Below are 19,141 nucleotides of genomic sequence, written 5' to 3' on the forward strand. Positions count from 1 at the left end.
AAGCTTCTTTTGCTTAGAAAAGGGGCCCTCCAAAGTGCCCTAAGCTACCTTCACTTGCAACTCAGGGTGGGGGCTGTTGTAGCCTTTTGGGAGGATAGCACTGCAGCCTGAGTGGGGCAGGAGGGCGGGTCTCAGCAAGCTCTGCTCCCTCATGTCCTCACTCTTAGCAGAGCTGAAGAAGCCCTTTGCCAGCCCTCAGGCATCCCTGGCCAGACCCACCTCCCACCCCGAGCCCAGTCATCTTGGGTCCTCACTTCTGCCTCACCGCCTCATACCCCATGCTTCCTCCTTCAGAGGGACACTATGGTCAGAATTCACCCTGGCCCGCCTGTCAACCTCCCATAGCTCTCTTTTCTCTAGCTGACAGGCCAGTCCGGCTCCTATCTCCACACCTAGCTCAGGTGCCTGAAATTCCACCCTGGGTCCATGCCCCGGGTCTCTACTTAGTTGGTAGGCCAGATGAGGCCCACATGATATTAAATTTAATCCCAAAAGTCAACTCCAATTCTTTGGCATCAGTTTCCTGTGTTGAGAGGATTCTAATGCTATATGGGGGCCCAAAGGGAAAGGGTTATCATTGAATGATGTTAAGCACAGTACGGGAAGGATGTGCCACCGGTTTGCTGTAACTAGCCAAGATTCTTTAGCCATTTTAGGAGATGCAAATGTGAGAAGTGTCAGCTCCCAGTCCCATGCCCTGCTCTGTGCTCAGCCTTGGGCTGGGCTCGGAGGAAAGTTAAGGAAAAGGAAAAGTCCTGCCCTTTGACTGACTGGGAAGTGGGGAACACCGGAAGTGCTGGATTGAGTTTCCTCATCTGTACATGAGCATAGGGCAAAATGCCCCTAAAGGTTCTGAGGTCCAGGGAGACAAAGTAAACTGCCAGAGTGTGGTGTGGCCTCTCAAACACATGTGGAGCTTCACGAAGCCACTGAGTAACAACAGAGGCTCTGTGTGGCTGGCCCTGAGGTTGTAGGTTAGCAAGCAGAGCTGAGGTCAGAGTGCGCACACACAGGTCAGAAGGTCAAGATGCTCCCTGGGCTTGGTGAACGCGAGCTGGGCTTTGAAGCAGGGTGAGATCTCTAGAGATCCAGATTTCATTTGCTTCCCAATCCCACCCCTCATAGGACGGGAACCTTAGAGAGCCTTCTTTGACCACCCAGACTAAAAGAGGTCCTGATATAACCCATTATTCTCCATCTCAGCATCCTGATCTGTTACCACAACATGCAATTCCTTCCTTTACCTACTAGTTCAATTTGTTTTGTCTATCTGTCCCAATACTCTGGGAGCCCCAGGAGGGTAGGGATTAGGTCTGTCTTATTCACTGTCTTCATATCCTAACACAGTGTGGCAATAGAACTGGTTCAAATCATGGTTGTTCAATTAATGAATAAACTGTAGTCAGCCAGGGTCACACACTCAAAACACCTGCAGGGTCAAGCAAACAAAGTCAATGAGTGAGGTGGACAGGTAAAGCAACAAGTACACAGAGTGGCCAAGCAGCATATCCTCAGGCCATGCTCAGGGCAGGCCTCACAGTGCTCCTGAAGTTGTGTTTATTTGACATATATGCAAATCATTTGCATATAATCACAAAGGAATATCTTTTCTGTCTCCAAAGAAATATATACTTCTGGCGGGGCAGGGTGGCTCATGCCTGTTATCCCAGCACTTTGGGAGGCCGAGGCAGGCAGATCATGTGAGGTCAGGAGTTTGAGACCAGCCCCAGTCAGCCTCAGCCTCAGGTGACCCAGTAGTTCTCAAAAGGGGGCCCTAAACCAGCAGCAGCCGTAGCACCTGGGAACTTGTGAGAAATTCTCAGGCAAACTCTAAGAAACACCCCAGACCCACTGAAACAGAAACTCTGGGGTGGGGTCCACTAATCTGTACTTTAACAAGCCCTCCAAGGGATTTTCTCACATGCTCAAGTTTGAGAACCAGTGCAATAAGGAGCAGTGGAGACTGTGATAAACTGGAGAACATACACCCGCCTGAAGGGGCCTCCGCTGCTCAGTGCCTGCCCACAGTTGCCACATAAAAACGTGAGCCTAGTGTGGCCAAACTCCCCAATTATTTGAGGGAAATTGAAAATTCACACTTTCATGTGAAATGCCTTCATTCCTAAATATTGGCTGGTTTTTTTTTTGTTTTTTGTTTTTTTTAATCTCACGTAGGCCAAACAAAATTTGTCTACAAGCCTGGGCAATATAGTGAGACCCCATCTCTACAAAAAAATAAAGAAAAATTAGCTGGGCATCGTGGCATGTGCCTATAGTCCTAGCTCCTTGGGAGGCTGAGGTGGGAGGTTCGCTTGAGCCCAGGAGGTCAAGGTTGCAGTGAACTGAGATTGCATCACTGCACTCCATCAAGACTCTGTCTCAAAAAAAAAAAAAAAAAAAATTGTCCTCAAGTGGAGACCAGCCCAGTAGAGCCAGAGTTAAGACCTGAGGGGTGCAGACTTCTCCCCACAAGGAAAGATCCAGAAAGAAGCTGTGTGTTGCAGCTGTCCTTCCTAGACCAGCTTGCCTCTAACGGCCAGTCCAGACCCCATGCTTCCCTGGGACTCAGAGACCCCTATGTACTACGTAGGACTGGAGTTTTCAAATTTCAGCCAAGGTCCACAGGACCCAGCACTTCCCTGGGTCATGGACCAACACACTTGGACAGGCAAAATTCTGGGCCCTGAGACCAGGGTTCAGGGCAGGCCTGGGGGTAGACAGAGTACACTGTCCTTTCCTGAGCCCTTTTGCAACCTCTCCATGGGGTAAGGGTCACTATGCACATTTTAAAGTAGAGGAAAAAGGGGTTCAGAGAGGTTATATGACTTTCCCCAGGTCACAAAGCTAGCAGATGAAGGAGCCAGGCTGTGACCCCATGTGCACCTGCCTCCCAACCTATGTGGATCCTAATCTTCCCAACTACCTGCCCCCTGAAGGATGGGAAAGACTGGGAAGTGGCCAGGGTTGGCCTGCTGTGGCCCTGGAGCCTGCCTCCCTGATCAGGGTCACAACCAAGGCTATGATTCCAGCGCCAGGAGACCAAGTCCAGCAAGCAAGCACTGGCTGGGGGGCTGCAAGAGTGAGCAATCCTGGGGAAGGAGCAAACTCGTGCCCTGCTTCAGCCTGGGCCGGGTGGGGGGGGGGGGGGTGGTGGTCTGTCCCTGCATGCAAATCTCCAACCTGGAACTGGGAAGCTTTGGGAGCTGGGGCCAGCCCACAGAGAGGGAGCAGGGCCAGAGCTGGGAAGGTTCTAGACCCAGCCAAGCAGCAGGAGCCTGAGCTGTAGCTTGAGTCACAGCCTTGTCTTGGTCACACTAACCTTTCCGAAGGCCCAGCTGTCAGCACTGTCCCTGGGGTGGACCCCTGTGAGGCTGTGCGGCTGCCAGGGAAGCCAGAAGAAATGACTTACTCCTGCCCCTGCCTCTAATGCCATGTGGTCACAAGTCCCCAGAAGGTCTGGGCTGGCCTGGGCCCTTGCCCTCCTCACAGTGGGGGCTCACCCAGCCTGGGCACGCTGGTCACACTCAGCTCTGGCCAGGCATGAGTCAGCACTGTCAGTCTGCGTGTGGCCACAGCTGGCTGGACGCTGAGGCCAGCCAGGCCGGGCCCTGGAGGTCTGCTGGGGCCCTGGGGCCTCACTAATGGGGAGAGGTGGCCCCAAATGACCCACAGGATCACACAAGAGAGAAGAAAAAGGACTAAATAGAGAAAAGTCAAGTACAAAGCAAAAATCTCAAAACTTAAAGTGGCAGACGCAAATTCAGAGTCAGGAAAATTGGTCACACAACACACACAACACACACAGACACACACACACAGATCACTAGCACACATGTGTAACCCCCACTCCAGACAAACACCATATGCAGAAGACACACATGCCATATATACACATCCTCGCAGTGTCCCTGTATCACGCGGAAAAAGCCACGCCCACACAACTCAGCAGACACACACTGGCATTCCCAGAGGATGAGCCCACACAGGCGCCTCAAGCCCGCCACAGGTCCCGCATGCACTGCCTGTCTGTGGCAGATGGCTTCTGTCCAACCCAAGGGTCCAGCCTACAGCCCTCGGCTCACGGCTCACACGGCCATACAGGTCTGGGGACATCATGTCACGCTCCCTTACTCTAAGGGCCATGAGGCTTGTGAGGGCTGTGGTCAAGGACAGGCATGGGAACTGGGTTCCTGAGCACCCTAGCCCAGCCCAGCCCCGCTGAAGGGCCCGACTGAGCTGGGCCGCGCGCCCCAGCGGCCCCAGCAGCCACCGCCCACCGCGGCCAGCCTGGCTTCTGCGCCCCGCCAGGAGGTCGCGGAGCGGAGCGCGGCCAGGAAGTGAGCTGGGAGTGACAGCTCCCCCCACGCTGTTTGTTTATTCATGACTCATTCTCTCCACACACTGGCTCTTCTTTCTTTCGGGAGGAGGGGAGAAAGGAGCGGGAGGGCGGGCGGACAAGGGAGAGGCAGGCTCCACAATAAACAATGAGGCAGCTGAGCCGGCGGGGCGGGAGGAGCCCGCGCAGGGCTCAGGGCTGCGGCCGGGGCCTGGGCGCGGTGTTTCCAGGCCGGCCGGCCCGAGGCTCGCGCTCCCGATCCCCGATCCTCGCTCCTCCCGGCCCCGCCCGGCCCGGCCCGGGCCGATGCGGCCCGCCGCCACCTCCCGGCGACCGGGCAGGAGCAGCCGTAATTGGATCCTCGCCGCCTCCTCCCAGCTCCCCGCCCCCAATCGGGGAGCGGGATAAATGCCGGGTACCTTGGCAAAACAGTCGGATCCAAACCTATTATTTGACTAATGGGCTTCCCTCGTGCGGCTCCGCAACGCCCTGCAGACTCGCTCCTCCTCCCTGCCCCCTCCCCAGAGATGGCTCCCCTCCGCGGCGCGGCTCCGGATAACTGGAGGAAGCGCGGGTTCCGAGGCTTCAAGGGCCTCATTGTTCTGCCTGGAGGGGCACATTGAAAATGCTCCAGGATTTACTTCCTGCGAAAACAGCCTGGGAGGGAGGGGGCGATCCACGGTGGAAAGACATTATCCTCCTGGAATCCGCCCAGATTACACAGGGAGAAAAAGGTTGTTTTGATTGTTGCTGGCTCTTTCTTTCTTCCTTCCTTTTTCTTTCTTTTTCCTTTTTTTCCCCTTCCTTCCTCTCTTTTGCTACCCTCCCCGGGCCAAAGATGAATCTTTACTGCTGTGGAGCAAGTTGGAAATGTGGGGCTGTTTTCTGCATAAATAAGGCTGATGAATGGCAGAGCCAGATATAAAGTCTGATTCAGAGAAATTCAAAAGAATGCAGGGGCGACGAGGTGGGCAAATCCAAGAAACTCATTTCCCCAGCATGCCCCTCTGAGTCACGTCTTGCACCATGAGGGGAAAACACATCACGCCACAATATGTCACATGCCTGCCGCAAAGAAGCAGGCCTGGTGGGAGCCACACAGCTCCTTCCTCCCTAGCCTGGCTCTGCAAGTCCAGAACCAGAAAGAGCAAAGCGTCAGCCGGGAAGAGGCCAGGGTCGGTCCCACCAGGCTCCAGGTCAAAGCTCTCTCCTACCTAAGTGAGCTTGGGCAGGAATTGTACTATAGTAGCAGTGCACCCTTGCACAGCGCCCACTAGGTGCAGGGGCTTGTTCTGCGTGCTTTCCATATATTTCCTCATTTAATCTTTACCACGACCCTGCAAAGCAGGTGTTTTTACTTTCCTCATTTCCAGGTTAGGAAGCTGAGCCCAGAAAGGTTAAGGAATTGCCGAAAGCCACACAGCTGATAAGTAGGGAAGCCAGCACACCAGGCTGGCTGCGGGGTCCTCGAGCTTGGCCACTGCACTGACACTTCCCAGCTTCCTCAGACTTGTTATTAGGAAGTGGAGACAGTGACACCAGCCTCATTGAGAGCTTAGGAGGGCGCATTAGGAAAATCCAGGCAAACTGTTCAGGACAGCACTAAGTGTTAGCTCATGTTGATGGTGCCATTATTTTTCAATAAACTGGACCCATAAGGACAGTTCCTTCCTAACTCACAGGGTTGTCTCGAGGGTCAGGAGAGACTGATTCAAGAGGCCGTCCCCAGGGCAGTGCCTGGCCCTCCGCAGGTGCCTGTGGATATTGGTTTTCTTCTGCTTTCTCTGCTTCTTTTTCTCATCCCTTCTCACCCATACTGAAGATTCTTGTCTTGAGATTTTCCCATGTACCACACAGCAGAGCAATCATACAGGTGCCTCTCCCAAGATCCCCAGCCCCACTGCCGTTCCTGTCAAACTAGATGGAACTCTACATGGGCCTAGAGCGCCAGCCTCACCTCGGCCTGCCCTGACCACTACATGGTAACTTCAAAGTGGCTCCCCCAGCCCCTGCCCCCACCACCTGCACAACTCCATTTGGCTCCGTTCAGCTTGTTCTTTTGGCCACAGCCTCATGGCCCTCTAACATACTCTACAATTCACCTCTGACTGTATTTGTGATGTTTTCTGGCCCCCACCCCCTCCAGCTAGAGTGTAAGACCCACAAGAGTGAGGACTGTCACTTTGTTCACTGCTGCATCCCAAGCATAGGAAGCCCCCCGTGAGTGTTTGCGGAACGAATGAGTTCCCGCTTGTTGACCACTCTTCCCTGCCTGTTGCCTCCTGTATTCACCAGAGAATCTCCCACTCATCCTACAGACCCCTGCCTCTCGGAAACCCTGCCCCGCACCACCCACCCCTGCATACTTGCTGACAGCTCACGATGCACCCTCCTTTAGTCATCTCCCTTGTCACTGCACTTTGCCTCACCAACCTTCCTTCCCGGACCTCCCCACTGGCCCTTCTGGGACCCTACTTCCTTTAAGAGCACCCCCTCCGTCCTCGGCCTTGTGATGGAGGCCTTGCCGCTCGTGACCCATCTCCTCTGTCCTCTCTGGGGCAGCTCTTTCTGTTCCTACATCTCACTCTCTTGTGTGGTTCCCAAGATCCCCACATCCCTTTCACATCCCTAGGGGTGTTTCCAGACTGTGAGGCCATCAGCCCCACAGGATGGGGATTTTTCTTTTTTGTTTCCTTTTTTTTTTTGAGAGACAGGGTGTTGCCATGTTGCCCAGGCTGATCTCGAACTCCTAGGCTCAAGTGATCTGCCCACCTCAGCCTCCCAAAGTGCTGGGTTTACAGACATGAGCCACTGTGCCCTGCCCTAGAATGTTGTTTTTTTTTTTTTTTCTCATTTAGGGTTCATGCCACCTGATTCTACTACTTTCCCCTCTCCCAGCCTCTTGGATCCCACCTTCCTAGCCAGCATCTTTTGCTCCTGAACTGCCCAGCCTCAGATCACTGCCTCTCCTTCCCTGTCCGAGGTCTATCAGCAGCTGATGGCCTTCAGCATCCATGTGGGTGACCCGTCCAATACCTGGACTCCCCGGACCTCCGGCACCCTTCTCTAGGGACCCTCTAGCCTACTCAAGTCCAGCCCCCAATCCCAGACCACCACTCAAAACTGCTTCTCCCCTTCAATCTTAACCCCAACATCTCTTCTTTCCCTCTGACCACATTCTCCAACTGCTCCAATGGTTTGGTCATCAGAATTACCCTCTCACCAGCACCCCTGATTTCTTAATACCCTATCCTTCCCTTCGTCCACCCAGCCAGACTTCACAGGGGCCAACCCAACCACACTCTTTACATGGCAAGCTTGGTGTGGCAAGGGCCCACAGCATGAAGATTTGAGGCCAGTGTCAACCTGGGGTCTCCAGTCTCAACTACACTCTGGACATGAACCCAAGGTCCTCTGCCTGCTTGCTGGCCTCCCATTTCCCTCACGGGTTATTTGCCTCGCTGACCTTCACCCTTCTCCCTCTGCCCACCTCAATTCCCAGAGACACCTGGCTTCATCAAAATATGAAGGCCCTTTGGTGGGACCTGCTGCCCTGCCCCGCCTCCAAACACAGCCCCACACCCATCCTGAGTATCCTCTGTCCCAAATCAGAGGGCAAGGAAGGTCCCTCTTCAGCCTCCCAGCCCACCCTTGCAGTGAGGTGCTGGGCAGGCCCACTCTGAAACCTCGCCCGTCTCTCCCTGGCCTACAGCATGTCCCTCTCTACCAAGACTTCCCACTTCCACCAGGCGTCCGCATGGGCTCACGTCTCTCCCATCCTAAGGAGATCTTCCCTAACCTCTGTGTCTCCCTGGTGGGCCACTTGCTGTCCTCTTCTTGTGGGATACTTTACTGCGTTCAGTGCCGTCCCCCACATCCTCACACTTAACAGCTGTGTCCTCCCCGGGCCCATGTGACATCACCATTTCTGCTAGCCTCCTACCTCTCTGACCATCCCTCCTCTCCTGCGGGTGCCCCTTCCTCCACCCACTCCCTAGAGGTCAGGGATGGCAGGGAGAGATTCCCCTCTTCCCTCTGTGTGTCTTCCTGGACCGTCTCACCACCCCTGTGGTTCCACCACTGCTGTGGGCTTGTCCTTTCCAGACCTACACGTCTGGCTCAGCCTCTCCTACTCTCCAGACCCTGGGTTTCCAGCTGCCTCCTGGGGTTCTGTGGCCACCTTAACACCTCATAGGCACCTCAGACTCACCATGTCTCAACCTGAGATCGGCCTTGAGTTTCCAAGTCGGCTCCACCCCCGGAATTCCTCAGGGCTGGGTTGCACCACTGCTCAGCCCCAGGACAAGGCCACCTTGATTCCTCCCTCTCATCCCACACACATCCCATCAGTCTCTGGGTTCCGACAACTTGACCTCCTAAATGTTTCTCAACCCGTCCCTCTCCCTGTCCCGCTACCACAGCCCAAGGTCAAGCCCTCATCATCTCCTGTCTGGGTTATTGCAACAGCCTCCCCTGCCTCATGCCTCTGCTCACTGAGTCAGCTGCCACACTGCTGCCAGGGTCACCACTTAAAATGCAAATCCAAACAAGCCACTCTCCAGCTTTAGAACCTGTAAGATGAAATCAAACTGCTAAGGGTGACCCACCGGCCCAGTGCCCCACTGAGCCTCCAGAATCCTCTCCCTCCACCCTGGGCTGGGGTGTGTGTTATCACAGCACAAGGCAATAATCACTTCACACAGCTTCATGCCTCCCTGGTTTTGTTCACGCTGTTTCATCTGCTGACAGCACTCTGCCCCATTTTCAGTCTGCTTAATTCTCTCTTGTCTTTCAAGACTGATCTTAGGCACCTCCTCTTCCAGAAAGCCTTCACTGACTACTGCTCCTCCCGCCCAAGGTTGATGCTGTGCTAGGGGATAAGATCATTCTGTTGAAAGTACTTGTTTAGGCCGGGCGCAGTGGCTCGCGCCTGTAATCCCAGCACTTTGGGAGGCTGAGGCAGGTGGATCACCTGAGGTCAGGAATTCAAGACCAGCCTGGCCAACATGGGGAAACTCCGTCTCTACTAAAAATACAAAAAATTAGCCAGGCCTGGTGGTGCACACCTGTAATCCCAGCTACTCAGGAGGCTGAGGCAGGAGAATTGCTTGAACCCGGGAGGCGGAGGTTGCAGTGAGCCAAGATCCTGCCACTGCACTCCAGCCTGGGCAACAAGAGCGAAACTCCATCTCAAAAAAAAAAGAAAGAAAAGAAAAAAAGAAAAAGAAAGTGCTTGTTGAGGTGGGTGTCTTCTCCATAAAGTATAGGATTCTGTTTTGATATTCACACCCTCAGCACCCAGAAGTGACTAGGTGCTCAGGAGAAATAGGTGGAGGGGAGAAGGATGCCTGGTATGCAGTAGATACCCAGCTCATCCCCAGCTATCCTCTCCAGCCCTCCAAGCAGAGCCTAAGGGTGGCTCCTCCTTCCATACTTAGGAAATATTGAAAGTACTGGCCAGGCACAGTGGCTCCCACTTGTAATCCCAGCACTCTGGGAGGCCGAGCTGGGTAGATCACCTGAGGTCAGGAGTTCAAGACCAGCCTGGCCAACATGGTGAAACCCCATCTCTACTAAAAATACAAAAATTACCCAGGCATGGTGGCACATGCCTGTAATCTCAGCTACTCAGGAAGCTGAAGCAGAGGATTTCTTGAACTCAGGAGGTGGAGGTTGCAGTGAGCTGAAATCAGGCCACTGAGCGCCAGCCTGGGCGACAAAGCAAGCCTCCATCTTGGAAAAAAAGAAAAAAAAAGAAAGTACTGTGTTGCCTTTCCCAGAGTGGCTACCCTTTCCAGTGGATGAGTGGCTGAACTGGGCACACCGTACAGCATCTAAAATAAGCAGTGTACAATTTTTGACCAAATCTAAGCCAGATCTTCCCTAGCAGCTCTGTCCTAGCTTTGCATTGGTGTCTGTCACTGAAGCTCCCCTTCTTCCAGCTCTATCTCAACTCCAGGACCTCCCCTCCAAGCTCTCCCTGACTCAGTTTAGTCCTCATATGTAGAACCAAGCTGGGACCAGGAAAAAACGCACCCACCAGGAAGCAAGAAACACGGTTCTACTCCTGGTTCTGCCATTGACCCCCAGTGTGATCTGAGCTGCTGCATCCCACATGGGACCTCAGTTTCCCCCTTGTAGAGTTAGGAATAGAACCGGAGGACCCTTTGGGACTTTAAGATCTACATAGAGAATTCCTGGAGGCTATGAACGAGGGTGCACCCTAGAGGTCACCAAGGAGCTTGTGAGATGATTGTGTCCCCATCCACAGGGACCCCATAGACGCAGCCTCCTCTCTGCTCTCTATGCATTCGGCTCTTCACCTGCGGCCACAAGGCAACTCTGGTTGTTAAAAATAAAAACAGCCCAGAGCCACCAGATCCAGCAATGACAACTCTTCTAAACCAAGGGAGGGGGTGCTGTTTTTGTTACAGTCACTGAGCTTGACTCTAATCCAGGAAAATCAAATCGAGACATGACTTGGCCCTTCCAAGCTGGTTTGACCCCAGAGATGTAGGTCAATCCTTGCTGTGGTGGCATCTGAGTATTTCATGCCAACATCACAGAGCAAGAGACAGGAGCATGGTTTATGCGTACTGGGATGGTCAGCGAGATTCGGTGAAGGACATGAGGTACCTAGGCAGCGCTGGGCTTCAGGCTGGCACTGGGGAAGAACAGGTGGGAGGCAACCCCTCCTTGATCAGCTCCAAGAGCATCAGCTGTGCCCCGAGTGGGGGGACTCAGAACATTTGGAGAAAACTCCACAGAGGAGGCAAAATTTGAAAAAAGGGAGAGGAGCAAGGGCAGCATCGAGAAGGGGCAAGGCACGCCTTTGATCGTGTCACTCCTGCGAAAAGCCTTCCTTGGCTCCCCACTGTCAAGTGGATGAAGTCCAGACTCCTCAGCTGGCAGGCAAAGGCCTTCCCATGCTGACCCCAGGGTGACCCCTTCCCTCCAGCATCCCCGGGCCCCCCATTCTGTCCCACCCTTCCTCGCACACCCTGGGTGTCAGCCTGGGCGGCCACATATGCCAGGCTCTCTTGCTCTCCAGTGGTTTGCACATGCCATCCGCAGTGCATGAAACACCCTTCCCATCGCTCACAGCCCCACCTTGACTTCTTCTTCATGGAAAATCCCTTCGTGCTCTTTCAGCCCCACCTCCAGCATCCCTTCTCCATGGAACCTGCCTCAACTCACCCAGCTGAGGTGAACTATTTGTCCTCCACTTCTGTGGAGCAGCCCTTTATGTTCAAACAAACAAACAAATGAACAAAGCTGTGCTCCACCAGACAAAAATAATCCCTATCTACGAAGAAACATGTTGCTGCCCAGCTTTCGCAATCGCTGTCTCACTTGATTCTTACACTCTGTGGGGTAGGAAGGAAAAGAGTAGTATTGGCTACAGTTCATGATGAGGCACCTGAGGCTCAGAAATCTTGGAGCACTCAGCCATGGCCACTCAGTCACTTGCTAGCCTTGAAGAGATCGGCTCTAGATTCTTGACTCTAGAGGGGAGACACCCAGTTCTGACTTGGTTTGCCCATCTGTCTACCATACCTCCCTGTCTTCTCAAGGGAACCCCTCGCTCCTTGAAGCGGGGGCTCGTCCACATCACACGTGTCCCCTAGAGCACCTAGCTCAGTGCTCACCACACAGCAGGTCTGATTATTTCCCAACAAAGAAGTGGAGTCTGAGCAGTGCTATGGGAGAGGATGTGCAGAGGGAAGGTCCCCGCCAACCAGGGTGGTGTGTCTAGGTCAAGAGGAAGAAAAGGTGATGGGCAGATTGGGGTAGGCAAGGCGAGGCCAGCCAGGCCATTCATGCTGATGCATGGGCAATGGGGAGCCACAGGAGGTTGTAGAGAGAGGCCTGCTTCAAAGGGACTCCAAGCCAGAGCCCCAAGGGAAGAGCTGTGGCTGTAAGAGGGACTTCCCAACCCAGGCCAGAACCCCACACTTCCCCTAGCTCAGAGGTGGCTGCGGCTCTGCATGCAGACTTGGGAGGACAGCTTCCTCACCAGGTGAGAGACCTCAGACACAGCTATTGGGAGGGTCTGGGGAGAGATAGGACAGAAGCAGCAGACTCCGGAGTAGCAGCCTAAATGAGCCTCTCTCGGGCCTTCCCAGGGTTAGAAAAGGCCTGGCTCTCCGGGAGGCTGGGAACAGAAGAACACAGAATGGAGAGTGCCGGAGTCCCCCAGCCCCAGGCCCTGCAGGAGGGAGGAGAGCTCTCTGCTGCCTCAGCCCAGCCCTGCTCCAGGGAGCGCTCCACACACCACCAGCAGACAGGTCTCCGGACAGTGCTGGTGTGTCAGCATTTCTGAAGATGTGGAGGAGAAGCCTGTGCGTTTAATGGGATAGCAGTATGTAAGGACAGCCAACAGGATGGGATGGGGAAGGAGATGCCTCCAAAGGGCCGATGGGACAGCAGCCTGGGCACCCGGCCACAGCCACGCAGGGAGCTCTCAGCTGGCAGCATTCCTCACATGCTGCAGGGAGGTGGTGCGTCAGGGCAGAGAGGGCTGCACTTGCCTGTCCCGGTCACTAGCGCCACATATAGAGTGTGGCTCCCGAGAGGGCGCCCGGGCCCAGCCACAGCCAAGACATTTGCCAAGGGAACGTGTGCCAGTTCCGACGTGGACCCACGTGGGACACTTCCCACGTGTCAGTGGCACAGTCTGCCCCCTGCCCGGACTTCCCGGACCCTACACATTTGACCCCAGGGCCCCCCACCCCATCATCTCTCAGGCTTCCTAGAGGTCTTCCTAGATCTCCACCTCTAGCCCTTACTCAGATCATTTCCCCAGCTTGGGCCAGGTGGCCAGGTGAAATACTGGGTGCTCAGTCAGCTTTGGATTTTAGGTTAACAATGAGTGTTTAGTATAAGTATGTCCCACACAACATGGGAGATACTATACTACAAATGTATTCATTCTTTATCCGAAATTCACCGGGGTAGCCTATATTTTTATTTTCCTAAATCTGGTAACCCTAATGTCAATGCCCCCATCCCTCAACACCGCCTCTAGTGACAGGCGTTCTTCCTCACATCTAGTGGGTAGGCCCTGTTGGCTTTGCCTTCTGAGGGCCTCTGTCTTCCATTCTGTTCCAGTTTCTCTGTTGCTGTACGGTAAACGACTCTACAACTTAGTGACTTATAATGAAAACGATTTTATTATATCTTGAGATTTGTGTTGATCAGGAATTCAGACAGGGTTCAGCTGGACAAATCTTCCAGTCCCTGTGGCATGCATGACCGCTACTCAAGTACTATTCAGCTGGTGGATGGGCCCTTCTGAAGGCCCTGTGTTGACTTCACTCGCATGTCTGGCATCATGGTGGGGACGCCTGGAAGGCAGAACTCCACTGAAGCCATCCTCCAGAGCGCCTGTCACTTGGCAGCCTTGGGGTAACTGGACTTTTTCCATGGGGGCTCAAGGCTTCCACATAGAGTGTTCCAAGGATCCCAAGCAACCTGTGTGCCTTCTTATGACTCAGTCTTGGAAGTCCCAAATGTCACTTCTGCCACATTCTATTTAGTGATCAAGCAGTTCAATGCAAGGGCCAAAAATTAGACTCTATTTCTTGATGGGAGGTGCAGCAATGACGTGCAGCCATCTCTGATCTATCACCCGTCACCTCCTCTCCATCCCCTCCACACTGCCCAGGCTCAGACACTCATCTCTGGCCTGTGCACTTCCCAGCCTCCTTCTGATCTGTTTCCTCACCACTGCCTTCTGATCCATCCTCCACTTCAGCTACTGTAATACTGATTTTTCCTAAGATCCTGGTTTGACTGTGTTGCTTTACTGTTTGATCATTTTCAGTGGATCCTTCCTAGACTCTAAGCTCCACAGGGACAGGGAACAAGACCTTTATTTTTTCACTGAGGTGTGCCCAGTACCTAGCACAGAGTCTAATATATAGTAAGTGCTGAGTAAATATTAGTGGAATAAATACCTGAAGGAATGAGCTGTGGAACAATGTCCAAATTCCATAGCCTGATATTCACACGTTTTGGTAATATACCTCCTCATCTTGTCACCTTGCGTGTAGCCCTATTATACTTTTCAACATTCCTCAAACATGTTTCTTCCCTTAATGGCTTCTCATGGTCTGTTCTCTCAGCACACGCTGCTCGTCCTCTCTTACCTACCTTATGAACTCCTATGCATTCTTCATAGCCCTGTTCAAGTAGTACCATGCTCTCTCTGAAGCACCAGTTCCCACAGTTTTTCCATGTCAATCAATAATACATTTGTCTCAAATGTAAATTCCATCTGAGATTTAGCTCCCCAAACACAGTATGGGTGAACGGCTTTCTGAGATCAGGGGCAGCCTGCTAAGTAAGTCAGGCACTTTAATAAACATTTATGGAAGACAACTAAATGCCTCTCCCTTCTTTCAGCCTGAGCAGCATCACCCAAGGATGTGTTATGGCCTCATTTCTTACAGCAAACGTTTCCTGACCCCCACTTTCTACAAATATGCACCATGCTTTACTGGGCCCTAATTTCCCATTGCAATTAGCCGGCACTCATTAGACACTTACTGTATACTGACAGGCACCACTCATCCTTCTGATTATTCAGCTAAGATTCCCTGGGAACCTCCAGTAAGTAGGACCTGCATCAGGTACTGGAGACTTGGGGACTCTTGCCCTGCTGCCTGGAGTTCATAGTCTGCTGGGTAGACAGACAAGTAAACAAGCAATGGCAATACAGATCCTGATGGTGCATATGAGGGATGGCTCTCAGGAGGGACCCTCCTTGCCATCATGGGCTGGGGAGGTTGCCAGGGAAATGAGGTCTAAATCTAGACAAAGGAAAGTGCTTCAGATAGAGGGAACACGGGCAAAGGTCTGGAGGGAAGAACCCAGTTCAGGAAACAATTAAAGATCATTTAGGCTGGAACATAGGAAGCAGGGACGGGGAAGCGGGGTTAAGGCAGGAGAGGAAATCAAAAGCCAGGTTGTTAAGGGCCTTCCACATTCAATAAGACATTGGGGCTTCCAGGCAGAGGCCCATAATGCTAATTAATAAGAGTAGCAGCTAGGCCAGGCGCAGTAGCTCATGCCTGTAATCCCAGCACTATGGGAGGCCGAGGCAGGCAGATCACCTGAAGTCAGGAGTTGAGACCAGCCTGGCCAACATGGTGAAACCCCATCCCTACTGAAAATACAAGAAGTAGCCAAGCATGGTGGTGGGCACCTGTAATCCCAGTTACTCGGGAGGCTGAGGCAGGAGAATCACTTGAACCCAGGAGGTGGAGGTTGCAGTGAGCCAAGATCGTGCCATTACACTCCAGCCTGGGTGATAAAGCAAGACTCTGCCTCAAATACATAAATACATAAATAAATAAGAGTAGCAGTTGACCTCTATTGCCCGGTGCTGTGTGCCAAGTTGCTTACCTGCATTCAATCTTCCCGGGTGCACTTTGAGATGGATATGGTGATGATCACACCCTGTTTCCCTAAGAGGCAGCACTGACTCAAAGCTACCCTACACTTCACCTCAGGTGGCACACCTAGTAACAAAGAGCTGAGTTTCAGCCCAGGCTGCCCGACACCAGATCCTGTATCCACAACTGCCCACTTACTGACAAGGGAGCTCAAGGGATGGGGACACAGTCCCATTAGCACATTCATGGCCTTTCATCTGGGCAGGACACGGTGCCCTTATCACGAGAGTCAGAAGGGCTCTGAGAAGCCCTGAGTTCTTGTGCCATATTGAGTTACCCACCCCGAAAATCAGGAGGCTGGAAGACTTGAGTTGATGCCAGGAAGGGGATGGACTGCTCCAAGTCTTCCCTCCACTTCATCCTGCAGCTCCCAGAGAGCCATGCCCAGGCCTGCCTTTCCCCTGGGCTACCCCCAGGACACCAAGGATGGGACCAGGGTTGCTTCAGGGCCTCAAGGGCACTAGGACTGATTCTGCTTCATGACACCAAATTCAAAGAATCCAGCCTCTACTGCTCAGAGGGCGCCTCTTAGGAAGCTGGTGCCCCTCTCCCCAACAGCTTCCCTCTGGAGTTCAGGAAGGGGACAAGGGACAAAGCTACTCGGAGACACCACTGTGCTGGCGCCCAGAATGGCCACCGGGTGAGCCTGGTGATGGTGTACTGGGACCAGGCCCAGGTTCCCTAGTCTGGCCTCTCCAAGAAAGAGTTCCAAAGGGGAGAGGGGCTGGCCCAGGTCACACAGCAGGTCAGTGGTGGGTGGCCCCTGGCCCATCCAGCAGTCCTCTTTGTTATCAATCACTAGTGCTCTGCCTGAGAGGCTTACTGTGGTCATCTGGTCAGCTGGTCATCATCCGAGGTGCTACCATTGCTACCCCAGCCATTCAGAGAGAAAGAGTGAGCAGCCCGGTGTCTCAGTGTCTGCAAGGCACTCTGCCAAAGGCCCCAGGCTGCCCTTGATAAAACAGCACAGCTCAAAGCCTCTGGGCTGTCTGGGGACAGCCTCAGAATGGTGAAGGTGGAGGGAAGAAAGGCATGCAGCCAGACGGGTCTGGGTTCAATTCCTACACTGCATTCCTAGCTGGGACCTGGAATTTCAGAATGGGAATTAAGAGAGGAACTTCCGAATTCTTGCTTATCTCAATCATGGTGATAATGGCCTGGTGGTTATGGAAGACGATGTTCCTATGTCAGAGACACACGCTGAAGTGTATGAAAGTGACATGTCATGAAGACTCAAGCTTGCTCTTATCCCAGAGCTGCCCAAATGCTACTGCACACATGGACCTCATGGGGACTCTATTAAAAGGCAGATGCTGATTCAATGGGGCTGGGGTGGGGCCTGAGATTCTGAATTTCTAATGAATTCCGTGGTAAGCCCATGCGGCTGGTCCACAGACCAAACTGGAATAGAGAGGTTTTAGGATTCTTCAGCAACAGCATCAGCAAAGAAAGATAAGGCAGCCAGGATGGAACTGGATTATGATGGAAGCTGGGTGGTGGGGTAAAAGGAATTCATTATGCCAGTCTCAAGACTTTTTTGGTACGTGGGAGCTGGAGGAAGGAATGGGGAGTGACTGCTAATGGGTACAAGATTTCTTTGGGAGATGATGAAAATGTTCTAAAATTAGATTATGGTGATGGTTGCACAATCTGTAAATATACTAAAAACCATGGAATTGTACATTTTAAATGGATGAACTTTAAACAGTAAAGCTGTTAAAAAAAAAAATAAAAGAATCCTAACTTTTCATGGGGTCTTATGAGAAAGAAATGAGTGTATGTAAAATGCCTAGTGCCCTGGGTGGTTTAATAAATGAAATTCCCTTCCCTTAGAAGTTTGCATTTTCGTGGACTGAAATTCTTTGAAGCAGAACCCACATGTGTCCAAAGCCAAAAACTAGTCAGTCCTTGGAGTTCACTGACAAAGGAAAGACGGGTTTCAGGGAGAGGCACTGGGGAAATCCTGGAGACCCAGTCTAAGGCATGGAGGAACAAGAGGAATGGCCCCCATCCTGCCTGGCTGCTCTGGGCCTTGTGCAATGGATGGTTAGGCCCCCACTCCCAGGGCATGAGTCCTTCTGCCTTCCTACCCTCGCCTCCATCCTAGTGATGGAAGCTGGATCCAGGGTTCTGATGACCCTGTTAGGCCTCCTATCCTAAGCGCTTCTCCCCTCAACTTTTCAAGCCCAGTACCAATGCCACCTCCTCCAAGAAGCCTTCCCTGACCTTCCATATCCCTGGATTTGCCTCTCCCTTACAAAAAGGATCATTTTCTTCAGCCCAAACTATTAGGTCACACTGACTTTATACCCCGAAGGGCTAAATGGGCAGTCAGCACTTACAGAACCCTTAGAGGTACCCTGCCAAACCTCCACTATGGGACATACATCAGAGAATCATTCATTCACTCGTGCATTCATTCAAAAATCACCTTCCAAGCTGTTTGATGGGATATTTCTCACCTATTATGGGCCAGCCACCTTGACATCTCACCCTGACCCAGGGGAGCCTGAAGTGCCTGCCACCTGGTGTCATGGGTGCCCAGGATGGACCCAGGGCTGGAAGCCAGGAAGCCTGGGTCTTCATCAGCTACATGACCACAGGCAACAGGCTTCACCTCTCTGGGTGGGCCTCAGTTTTTTCATCAACAGAATGGGGACAAGAAACCATACCTGCCACCCTCCCCCCTGAGCTACTGGGAAGTAAGAGGAGCCCCGTCTGGGAAGCCCATCCAGCTTTTTAAAATGCTCTGTTCTCTATCAGATCGAGCAGCTGAAAGGCAGAGAAAAAGGTCCTGGGCTAGGGAACAAGGCAGCCCCATTTTCTTCCCCCAGAGAACCTCAGTTTACCCTTTTGTCATAAGAGGATGACAAGTCCTCCCTCCCAGGACTGCTGGGAGAAGAATGGTCTGCCGGGACCTGCCAAGATCAGTGAAGTCAGAGCTCTCATCCAGGAGAGGAGAATAGGTGTGCGGGAATTGAAGGGGGTGGGGGTTGGGGACAGCGTGGGACATCCTGCATATGGTGTCTGGGAACAGCAACGGAGCCTGGGGTCCGTGACCCCCTGAAGCAGTGTCACAGCCAGAAGGAGGTGGGCACCACTCATTCAGGGGCTGAAAGCATCGACTCCTGCTGAAAGCAGGTTCCAAATCCCAGCCTCACCACTTACTAGCTGTGAGATGCATAGCCTTCTTGTTCTTGGTTCCTCATCTATAAAATTAGGATAATAATAATCCCTAGCTTATGGGCTGTTCAGAGGATTTATTCAGTTGATCTAGGTAAAGTGTTTAGAATAGGGCCAGCTCTTACAGAAGCTATGCCAGTGTTAGCTTTCACTGTTCACTCAT

At 52.8% G+C, this 19,141-nt stretch overlaps 1 pseudogene across 1 annotated transcript in view; it reads left to right on the forward strand.

Moving 5' to 3' along the window:
* Window positions 1–10,918: 10,918 nt before the first annotated feature.
* LOC100998189 overlaps window positions 10,919–19,141 on the forward strand; it is a 64,242-nt pseudogene continuing 56,019 nt past the window's right edge. The window contains exon 1 of the transcript XR_002524310.2: window positions 10,919–11,066. The product of XR_002524310.2 is annotated as a 60S ribosomal protein L7a pseudogene (transcript). The remainder of the gene's footprint in view (window positions 11,067–19,141) is intronic.

This window comes from Papio anubis, chromosome 11 (assembly GCF_008728515.1).
Source record: "Papio anubis isolate 15944 chromosome 11, Panubis1.0, whole genome shotgun sequence".
Taxonomy (NCBI): Eukaryota; Metazoa; Chordata; class Mammalia; order Primates; family Cercopithecidae; genus Papio; species Papio anubis.